The sequence below is a fragment of the Cryptomeria japonica genome, chromosome 6 (assembly GCF_030272615.1).
Source record: "Cryptomeria japonica chromosome 6, Sugi_1.0, whole genome shotgun sequence".
Classification (NCBI taxonomy): Eukaryota; Viridiplantae; Streptophyta; class Pinopsida; order Cupressales; family Cupressaceae; genus Cryptomeria; species Cryptomeria japonica.
Window position 1 is genome coordinate 505711881 of NC_081410.1, and position 12335 is coordinate 505724215.

The following is a 12335-nucleotide window of genomic DNA, read 5'->3' on the forward strand; positions in this document are numbered from 1 at the left end:
CTGGCAAACACATTTGAGTATCTTAGACACAAGTTAGGAGTAGTCCCACCAAATTTCTGTACTTAAATGTGTATGGAGGTCTATGGTTCAGGGGGAGCTCACAACCATCCATTTTTTACTCTTGGACCATATGTTGAACAGAGGGGGAGATCAGGTGTTTGTGTTGCAATTCCAATAGGTTTGATACTTTTCGAAGTTGTCTATTAAATTTGTCTATCTACAAAAGTCACAATTGGACTGCCGAGAGAAAGAGTACAGTGGTTTGACCTATTGATGTCTATGCTCTTTGTCATTGTTGTCAAAGGGGGAGAAAGAGATCGGATTGTGAAGAAAATGTGTGTTGACATAAATGCCAAAGGGGGAGATTGTTGGCATTGTGTTGTCATTGATGTCAATCGGTATGGGATGTCAACTGGTATGCAAGTTGACGTTACCAGTATGCAAATTATTATCATGTTGATGTCAATTGGTAAGAAAGAAAAGAGACAAGTTTGAAGATTGCCACTAGAAAATGATGAAGACTATGGTTTGTGGTTTGGAAAGTGCGGTCCGGGATAGCATGTCCTAACCGACAGAATAGAGAAGTGCACGATATGAAGGTTAACTAGTTAGTGTATACCGGTAGCATGTTCATTCGGTGACTGAGTTTGAACTAACATAATCAAGTGAGCTAGATGCTAAAAAGAGATGTCACGTGGACTCCAGGTGGCAAACATGCAGTGGTAGGTCAATGGTGTGTCAACAAGGTAGTTGCCGACTAGGTCGGTATTAAATGAAGACTGCAGAAATCACAGATCAATTGCAGAGGATTGTGGCTCAAAGCAGATCGAAAGGCAGAGATTTTATTCTTTGACATTATGATCAAAGTAGGACATCTAATCGTATTGTTGATCTGGAGAAGGAAACAACTAGATCATTTATTGTGATTGACAAAATCACGACCGATGAACAGGGTCCAATTTGCTAAATATAGTAAATGTTTATAGGAAGCATAAAAAAAGGACAAAGCTTTTTTGTTGAACTGTTGCATGTTGTTGATTCAAGAAGATGAGATCTGATTTGATATGGATCGTGGTCGGTGAAGAAAACCCTAGGCGCGTAAAGTTTGAGTTTTTGTTTTGGTGGGAAAGCATGTATATAAATATGTAGATCAAAGACTTAAGTTGTAGGAGAGTATGTTGGATGTGTGATGAGAAAGTGTGATTCTTCCAGTGAGCTGATCAATATGAGTGTTGATAGCTAAATAGTCAAGTGACTGAGTGATAGAAGAAGAACTTCCTATAAGGGTTTAACCAACAAGGCTCGAGGTAACCGGTAAATAGTTACAAAGTTTGATAGTCTATTAAACCAGCATAGATTGAACCAGTAAGATAGCAGCAGAGAGTGAAGGAGAGCAGAGTGAGTTTTAGAGAAGGTCCGGCAAGGCAGAAACTGAGTTATAGAGGATTCAGATAGAAAGAACTGAGATCCGATAGAGAAGAGGCTGGGTGATAGAAAAGAGTTCAACCGACAGAGTGAATAGTTTGAAGGTGTTACAAAACTCATTTGTAACAAGGTGTTTATCATTATATTGATTTTATATCTCATTGTATTTCACTGAGTGGGTGCTCGGTGCAGGGGTTGGTGCTATAAAACCCTAAAAATGGTCATCTAAACCATGGGCCCCTAATCTCAACTACATCACTAAGGTCCTAACCAAAGGCAATTAAATTGATTTTGAGCACCAAATTAATTAATTCCTTAATCATTAATGTCACATGGCAAATTAATCACTTCAATTAAATATATCATTAAAATCTCTTTAATCAATTACCCTATTTATTTAATTAAATATCCTAGCATATTTAATTAATAAATCAATTTGCCTTTAAATCATCAAAAAGGGAATTAATTTGAAAAAAAAGGAATTAATCATCAAACAAGAATTAATTATAAAAAAAAAATATTTTAAAAAAGAAATCATTTTGAGATAATCTAAAAAAGAAATTTCAAAAAAAGGAGTAAAATTGAATAAAAGGGAATAAATCAAAGAAAGTTTGCTTTAAGAAAGGAAAATGGAATAAATCAGTTTTTCTGATTTTATCTTAGTTTTATTTCAATCTCATTTCCTTCAAATATGAAGAAAGTAGCCAACCACATCAAATCACCTGGATTGTGCTTCCTCTTGGAGAATCTCGACCACTCATCATCAATCAATCTCGACTGCTCATCATCAATCAATCTTGACCGTCGTTTTCTCTCTAGATTTTCTATAAATTCAGGCTCTCATCTCTCAATCAATTATTCTAGAGATTTTATTGTTATCATGCCGGTTTTGCTCTAGAGTCATTGAGAATATTGCACATTGAGAAAATTGCATCTTAGTTTATTGCATATTTTCTTAATCATGTTAGCTTAATTTGCTTAAATCTTGCATCCATCTAGCTTAAATTGCTTAATCTTGCATTCATATAGATTAAATCCTCTATCTTGGTGTAGTCTATTCATTGGTATTGCTTAGATAAATCTGAGAACAAGTCTATACTCGCATCTATTAGGAGTAAATAGGTTGATTTGTTATGGTTTTATATTTATTGATTTTGATCAACTAACCATGCATGCAATGATTTATTGAGTGTTTATGTTTTAGATACTGTGTAGGGGAAAAAGCGAGACTAGGTTAACATGCCCTAATCCTACCTTTTGACACACATTACGGAATACGAAAGAGCCTAGAGGTATCACACAATTGGCTACTTCTTCTTGTGAAAGAGAGAGCCATGGGCTACCTATTAGGATTTCTATTCCTTTGTTGTAATTGAAAGATAAAATGATGCAAGTTCAATTCCTAACCCCAAAATGCAAGTATGAACTAATGACAAGATTGCAGAATTGAACTTAAACAATGGAAAGCTGTAAATACAAGGATAAGACAAGAATGCAAATGCGTACCCGGAGTTAAAATCTGACTGAAAATGTTCGGGACGGGGGCGCGGGCGCCACTGTCCTGATTTTGCCCCTGAAACTGCTCCAGAAACTGTTGTTTTGCACTCTGGAAAAAGCTGTCAAAAATGTTGAAAATGCTGTCTGTCAGGAGGACCAGGGCGCCCAGCGCCCCTGTCCTGGCAGGACCAGGGCACCCCACGCCCCTGTCTTGGTCTTTTGCTCTACAATTTGGTGTGTGGTCCCGTCTCCGTCTGCTTCTTTCGGATCTGCAACTTGCGGCGTCGTCCGAATCCTGAAACCTGCACTTATATCTGAAAAGGTGTTTTGGGCGGCTATATAGGGTTTTGCCTTAGTCAAACCCCCGCTTCGGTGATTTCCACCTCCACGAATAGCCAAGTTGTATTGTAAAATGTATTGTGTGTGCAGACCTAGTGTGTGTGCAAGGTCCTTAAATGCAAGAAAGCAAACTAGAGCAACCTAGAAAGTAAACCCTAATTGCTTGTAAATGATAATGTAAATGCTCTAAATCAAGATGCAAAGTGATCTAAAGCATGAATAAAGGATATATTGAAGCTTATGCAAAGACATGAAAACAACATGAAAACATACCCAACCCTCAAGGGAGGAGTACAAGCCAATCTTCAGTCGGTAATCTCCTATTGTTCTTCAATGTCTCCCAAGCCCTAAATGAATGAAATTGATGAATGCTTGATGGTTGGATGTTGAATGTTATTGAAGTCTTCAAAGATCTGCTCTTTCGCTGCATAGAAGGTCCTCCAAAGCCAAAATTCGGATCCTTTCAAATGAAGAAAGAGAGCTCTTATATATGAAACCCTAGGTCTTAATTTCAACTTTTGGCCGACCTAGAGATTGAATATCCCACCAATTTCTTGGGGTTAAGCTTTATTTTATGATTGGATCGCGCTCCTAAAATTTCGGGAAAAATGTCCGGGACCATGTGCACTCCGGGTGCCATGGTCCCGACAACTTTTCACCAAATTTTCAGGGCCGTCGGATATGATGATTTTAGAGAGAATCCTGAAGTTACAGCTGATTTCGAGATGTTTTGACCCCCGAAATCAAGCCCCCAAGTTCAAAATAGGACCTAATTAGGGTTTTTGATTAAATGATGTATTGGAAGAATAAAATGAAAGGGGCACACTTTAATGAAAGGGCCCAACTTTATGATGTGGGAGATGATGAAATAGAACCTTAGACCTAATTAATTTGACTAATTAAGTGCTAAAGGGGAAATGCAATGCAAAATGCAAAATGCGCCAAGGCGGGTGCTAAACTAGGTGTGAAATTGTACCACCCTAGCAAGTGCGTACAATTTACGATGCTACAGATACAGGTTCCAAATTTCACACACACATTTTTGGCACCCACCGTGGGGCAGGAAACTCATTTTTCGGTCTCGCAGATCATCAAATTCTCATCTTTCAAATTTTATCCGTACATTCTCTACAAAAGGTCATACGACATTATATTCATTACAGTACGATATTCTATCTTCTGTCGTACGGTCAGGTGAGAAAACTCGTACAAGTTACTGTTTTCTCGTACGGTCAGGTGAAAAAACTCATATGAATTTATGTTAGCTGTTGTACGAGTATTCATCTTTCATTGTATGGTATGGTGAGAATTATTGTATGGTCTGGTGAGAAAACTCGTACGATTTTTTGCTCTCTCGTATGAAAAATAGAGAGGTTTTCTAGGCATTTTTCTGACGTGAATTTGTTGATGCTAACACTAACCCTTCTATGTTCTCTGTGTATCTGATGTTTTGGACAACCTAACAAGTTTTTGCAAAACACTCGTCAAAGAATCTATCGCTCAAACTTACGCTTGTCAAAGAATCTATTGCTCAAAAACAATATGACTACTAATTCATTGTTTTTGTAGGTTACCTAAGGAGATTCAATCAAACTTTTTGTATTCTTAATTGTTTTCTAGGAACCTAAATTGTGATATGGTAAATAAACAAATCTGTTTTTCGTGTTTGAGAAAAGTCTAAAAGGTAGGAGAGTATGCTTTTGTTTGCATAGACAATAAAAAATTTAGACCCTTGAAGCTTTTTTTTAGTTTAAGATTTGTGTTCCTTTTAGTGGGCCTACCACTGTGGGAAAAAGTAATCACCCTGTGAGAATGACCCAAGTGAGTACGACTAGACCCAAGCATTTCAACTCACTATAATAAATAGGCCTCTTTGAGATTAAAGTCTTGGAGGACGGAGTTATTTGAGTTTTCTCTTTGAGATCTCTCATATCGGACGTTTTGTAGGGCCTCGTGGTCTCAATCACATTTGCGTGACTACATCTTGTTTCGATACCTTGTCGGGCTATAGGCCTCAATCGCGCTTGTGTGACATCAAGGGGTAACTTCGAATGGAAACCCTTACTAAGAACTCTAGGATAGAAGCTACTTGGTTCACCTCCGGAAGGAGGATAATCTTTGTGCAAGAGAGATAGTAACTCTCCCAAGATACTTGCCATATCATGCCCCCATTAGCATTTGGAGTTGGCTAATACGACGTTGAGAATCCATTGCATGAGACTCAATGACCATATTCTGATTAACTATTGGGTGTGTACTTAAGTTTGCAAACAAAGGTTTTCTTTCTCAACCAACTTCCTTAGGATTAGTGTGGTGTGCTTGAATTCATTTTGCATCTTGCATGTTTGTTGTTTCTTTGTCCTTGAAATTGAAACTGAAACCCTGAACAATCAACTGAAACTGGAAAAACAATCAAAACATCAAAACTCAGTGGTCAAAACCCTGATCTTGTCAAAAAATCATCCTTTGTCCAGTCCTGTGTCGTACGAGTCGAAATCCTAGGGTCCTTTTTTTGCCATTTTACCCTATTGTCTTGTGGGAATTGTCATTCGATAACACCAAAATTGTCGTACGAGTCTGTGCCATTTACTGCAACTTTTAACAAAATAGCATCTTGTACGAGTATTCTAGTTTATCGTCTGGTAACCTATTCATTGTCATATGATCTTGGGCAGTTTGTCCTACGAATATATGTTTCCATTAGTCCAGAAACCCATGTTTCTGCATGCCTTTTATGATCTTTGTCATACTTGTTTGATCAGTCTCGATACATCACAGTGAGAATATACCCGGTCTTTTTCATCCAAGCATAGCAATCTTGATAGTGTACCCTTGTCGTTGTGTTATATAATTTTGTTGATTATATCCTAGCTGGTTCAATCAGTCATCCATCAATTTGATCAATTTGATCTGCTTATATCACTTCTTATACAGGATAGATCATTCCTGAAACTAGACTTGGTCTCAATCTCTTTATCCAATCATCACCTCAAACAAACACCTAGCTTCGATTTGATCTTGGCATCTGTATAACTTCTATCTCTCGGTCACATCAATTGTAAATGCCTGTTCGAACCAGGAGCTCTTCTAAGAATTTTGACAAAATTAAGAGGAAATATTACTCATTGCAAACTAATCCATTCTTTCAAGAACAACCAACCTCTAACAAACCTTCATCATCAAGCCAACCAAATTTTGATCAACCTTTATCTTCCAATATGTCTGGGAAAAGACAAGAAAAAGGGGCTTCTAAACGCAGTGCTTGAGATATTATTAGCACAAGAAAGCTACTGATAGTGACACCTCATCTAGTGATTCTGAACCCTCTGAACCTGAAGAAGATACTATAGATAAATGTCAAAAGGACAAGGATTTCAGGAAAATGATGAAAATTATCATGGCCCGGGAAAAAGAAGAACATTTTCTAGAATTGGCTAAACAAGGAGCCTGACTTCCCGCTGACTATAATGTTGAAAATATTATCATTAAAAAAGAAGAGACACCACTATCGTTGGTAACCAAATAATTACAAGCATTGCAAACTGAGATCAAAGAAATGAATGGCAAAGATAAATATTTTGTGCAGTATTCCTTGGACACAATTTGCCTATTTTCATTTGACAAGAATCTTCACATGCTTCCATTTCCTTCAAGAATGGAAATTCCTAAATTTGACAAATATGATGGCAAATCGGATCCTCAAGACCATGTCCGAGAATTTTGTGCTCTATGTATGAAATTTATGCATGAACAAACATATCTTATGCATCTCTTCCCAATAAGTCTAGGAGGACAAGCTATGGAATGGTTTTCAAAACTTTCTACGGGTATTAAATCTTTCAAAGAGCTGGTCGAACTATTTCTCCAGTAATACTCCTACAACATCTGTCATCCAGTCACCATGATTGATCTCTATAATACAAGACAGAAAACATGAGAACCTTTCCTCACTTTCCTTCAATGTTGGAGGAAGATGTTCTCTAGATATTCACGACCCATTCCTGATTCTAAAAAGATGAAAATATTTGTCAATAATCTAATTCCCGAGTTACAATATAATATTCAAATGGAAGTACATCCTTCATTTAATAAGATGGTGGATAATGCTCTCAAAATAGAATATGTGCTTGTGAAGAAAGGAGAAATCTCACTTTATAAGAAAACACAACATGGCTCTAGTTCCAAAGAGAAAAAATAAATACTGAAAAATATGGAAAAGATTATAATAGAAATGTTGTGAATGATGGAGTAGTTAATACTGTTAAACCAGAACCAAAACAAATAGTATTTAATCTGACTAGTGGCACACATGCCCTGAAAGATGCTGAAAGTGCTACGGAAAATGCTCCTAAGAAGTTGAAAGAGTTGTTTAAAGATAAGCCTTGGATTTCAAAGCCTAAATGTGATTTCACTCCTTCGGGAGAATCCTATGAAACAACTCTTAAGACTCTATTGGCAAATGATCTGATCACATTGCCTGACAACTCCAAACCATACGATCCTGAAGTCAAACCCAAATGGTGGAGGGAAAATTATTACTGTGAATATCACCAAAACAAGGGTCACACAAATAATAACTGCATGAAACTCAAACATGAGATTCAAGATCTTATCGATAATGGCAAAATTGTTGTTGGGAATCATACAACCAACTCTGATCACAAAGCTTTCAAAGATCCCTTGCCTACATATGAGCAGGGAGATTCCTCTAAATCCAAGGGAGGTGCCAAGATAAATTAGACCTATACCAATGATAATAACATCATCAACATGCTTGAACCTTCTCAATCAAAGCATTGTAATGTAATCATAGTCAAAGAAGAGCAAGACAAACTGAGAGAAATAAACATTGTGACCCGTGCTTAAGGAAAAGTTACTCTCAAAGAAGTTGGTTCCTCACCTTTCGATCAAATGTCATCATCAAATCCATCGACATCATAAAAAATGTCGACATCTTAAAACAAACAATAAGCTACAAACACTGCTAAGCCTTCCCCATCTAAACAGCTGGATTCATCCTCTTCTCTGGTTACAACATTGTTGAACAACTAAAATGAACTACTGCTCAAATCTCTATTCTTGAACTGCTTAGGATCTCTCCTACGCATAGAGAGATCCTTGACAAAGCTTTGCTGCTACCAACATCCCTAAAGACTTAGATCTAGATCAGTTTTAATCTATGGTAGGTCACCTAACCTCACCTCACTACCTATCCTTCTTTGAAGAAGACGATAATTCCTTGAACCATCCACATAATCAGCCATTACACATTGAAGCCATGATCCATAAACACCGAGTCAAACATGTTTTGATAGATGAAGGTGCTGGGCTGAACATTTGTACTTACAATCTACTCATACAATTGGGATTTCCTGAGAATGATATAGATCCAAGAAAGAAGATACCAATAAAAGCTTATGATGAAGAAGAGAGAACCTCTAAGGGTTTGGTGCTATTACCAATCAACGTAGGACCTGTGGAAAGAGATGTTATTTGTCAGGTGCTTGACCTTCCTCTATCTTACAACATTTTGTTGGGAAAACCATGGATTCATGATATGCAAGCAGTGCCATCTACATACTATCAGTGCTTGAAGTTTCCCTATAATGGAGTTGAGGTCAGTGTTCTTGCTGATACCAACTATGCTTGCAATGCATTAAAACAATGTGTTGATACTATTGTTCCTCACAACAGAGCAACCTCTATAGCTGAGAGTTCAGAAGCTATGACGCAGGACTTATAAAAGAAACTAAAAATCATAGAAGTCGACATGGGCAGATACAAGATAGAACCTGTACTTTCATTGATATCTCTTCTCCCATCACCTAGATGGTCAAGAAAACCATATGAATCTATGAAACCACAAACTTCACCTGCAAATGTCATCTATGATGTTACTTTTGTGAAATCCTTTGCTTCCTTTGTAAATGAAACATAAGAGGCAACTATTCTCGAATGGCTTTACAGAGGGGAAAATGAAGATAGAGAAGTGCAACGTTGTGAAATTTCTTCTGAACAATATGGTAAAGGCTATCAGATAATCCAACGCATGGGGCATTCAGGTATAGGTCCTCTAAACATCAAGAAGGAATTACCGAACCCATCAAGCTGCAAACCAAGTCTGCAAAGGATAAAATTGGACTTGGGTACCATCTAGATAAACCATCAAGTCAAAAGCGACACTCTTATCAGCCACATCAAACACCAAAGGAAGTAAACATACAACAAAATCAAGAAGCATATGAGAAAGAACAAGAAGAGATGGCAATCAAAACAAAAGAAGAAGCTTATAACCAAGTTCCAAAGGTACCAACAGGAAAAAGACCAGAATTGGAAAATCCAAAAGAAATGAGAGAACAGGTGGAAAGAATCAAATAAATGTTTGCACCATTAAACATTCTTGTCACATATATAGGAATAATACCAGAAGAAGATTAAAAAATAGACTCAAATGAGTATGAATGGGGTCCAAAACCTTTATCAGATGCATCTACTGAAGAATCCAATGATACTATAGATGAAGCACAAGAAATAGCATACATGAAGCTACAACGATAAGTAGAGGAAGTTAGACTAAAAAGACAAGAATCTTATGAGAAGCAACTAAAAAAAGAGAAAGCACAAGAAAATAACTCACCTACTATATCTCCATCTGATGAGACAAAACAAATCAGGTATGGGAACACAACTGAAGAACTGGAGGCTAGTCAAGCAGGACCGATCATAAGTCCATAAGAAGCTGAATGGGAAAGAAGACAAAAACTTGCAGAGTCATCAAGGCTATGTGAACATGTATGCCAACTACAAGTTATCATTGAACCAAAATAAGAAGGAACTTGGAGCATAAAAGATGTTCATATTGATACCATACATGTTTTTACTGAGTTGCTTGAAGAGGAGTCAGATGCTTCATCTTCTAACTTTGATCAACCTGAAATGAGCTCCATCTATGATATTACCTATTTAACACCAAACTATGACTACTTTGTCATGAATGTTGAAACTCTGTCTGAAGAAGCTATTGTTGTTGACCACAATACATAGTCCAGTTTGAAGTAGGAAAAGGGTCTAGTGGTAGGTCTACTAGGTTAGATTCTTTAAACGCTAACGTAGGCTTCGATAATCATGTTATGACTCTTTCCGGTCTCAAGACGCTAACGCAAGGTAGTCTTCTAGAAGTCAACTTGACGATCCACGATTGTGATGACAATATTGTGAATTCCCTTGAACCCGATGAATATTTATCCCTGGTATACGCTGAGCTTATTGACCGTACTCTACAAGACCAACCCATGGATATCCCTACTTTTTCCAATGACTATGCCTTAACATGTTACCTTAATGCAGTTGAACCCATGAACTCTTTCGTCAACGAACAACGTGTGAACATGACAGAAGCAGATATCAAGTATCTTAGTCTCAAATATCAAAAGAAGAAAAACAAGTGTTTTGATGGTGAAAACCATAGTGTGGTGGTATCATAACCAAAAAAAGTAAAAATTAAAGATGTATTTGATAGTGAAAACCTCCCTAAGGCTCTTGAAGGTGAGATGCTTGATATTCTACCTAATCACTTTCAAGAGAGATCGTCAGTACTGATTGAACCTACACAACCTGTGAACATTGGAATAGAGGAAATTCAACATATAATACATGTGGCTCAATCCCTATCAACAAAAGAATTGAAAGAGTTTACTGATTTCTTCATAGAGAAAAAGATCAACTTCACATGGACATATTCTGTTATGCCAGGTCTGGATCCCAACCTCATAATGCATCATCTTTCTATTGGTCCTACAGTCAAACCTGTCAAACACAAACTTTGAAAAATGCATCCTCATGTTGCATTGTTTGTTAAAGATGTGCTAGAGAAATTACTCAAAGCAAGGTTCATCCAAGCAATTGATTATGCTGAGTGGATATCCAACATTGTTCCTATTTCAAAACCTGATAAATCAATCCGTGTCTGCACAAACTTCAAAGACTTAAACAAGGCATCTCCGAAAGATTATTTTCCACTACCTAACATTGACAAGATAGTAGACATGGCTGCTGGTTATGAAATGTACTCTCTAATGGATGGATTTTCTGGCTACAACCAAATTGAAATCACACCTGAAGATTAAGAGAAAACAATGTTCACATGTGCCTGGGGCACTTTTTGCTGGAATGTCATACCCTTTGGCTTAAAGAATGCAGGTGCTACTTATCAAAGAGTTGTAACTACAATCTTTCATGACATGATGCACAAAAACATGGAACACTATGTCGATGATACCCTGGTCAAATCTATGAAAATATTGTCACATCTCTCATAATTGGGTCTAATCTTAGACAAAATGAAAAAGTTTAAACTCAGACTAAATCCTAAGAAATGTGCATTCAGAGTTACATCTGGCAAACTACTAGGATACATTGTTTCAGCAAAAGGGATTGAAGTTGATCCAGAAAAAAGTTAAAGCTATAATGGAAATGCCACCTCCAAAGAATGTAAGTCAAATGAGAACTCTACAAGGGCGGCTCCAATCAATAAGGCACTTCATTTCTCAGGTAGCAGATAAGGATCAACCTTTCACGAAAACATTATGGAAAGGAGTTACATACAACTGGGATGAAGAATGTGAATAACACCTAAAATAGATCAAGGAACATCTTTCCAATCCACCCATTTTGATGCCACCGATTCAAGGCAAACCTTTGATTATCTATATATCAGCTATTGACACATCACTAAGGATACTTTTGGCTCAATAGGATGAGAAAAAAAAAGAACGAGTTATATACTATATCAACAGGACATTGGTGTCCTATGAGATGAATTACACTATCATTGAGAAAACTTGTTTGGCAATGGTCTTCGCTTCATAGAAATTGAGACATTACATGCTGGCACATTCTATCAAACTGGTTGCTAAGATTGATCATCTGAAATATCTTCTATGCAAAGCAACACTCACAGGGAGATTGGGTAAATGGGTTATGACACTCACAGAATTTGACATTGAATATGTAGAACACATAGCTATAAAAGGACAAGTCATTGTGGATCAACTTGCTGACGGTTCGCTTGAAGA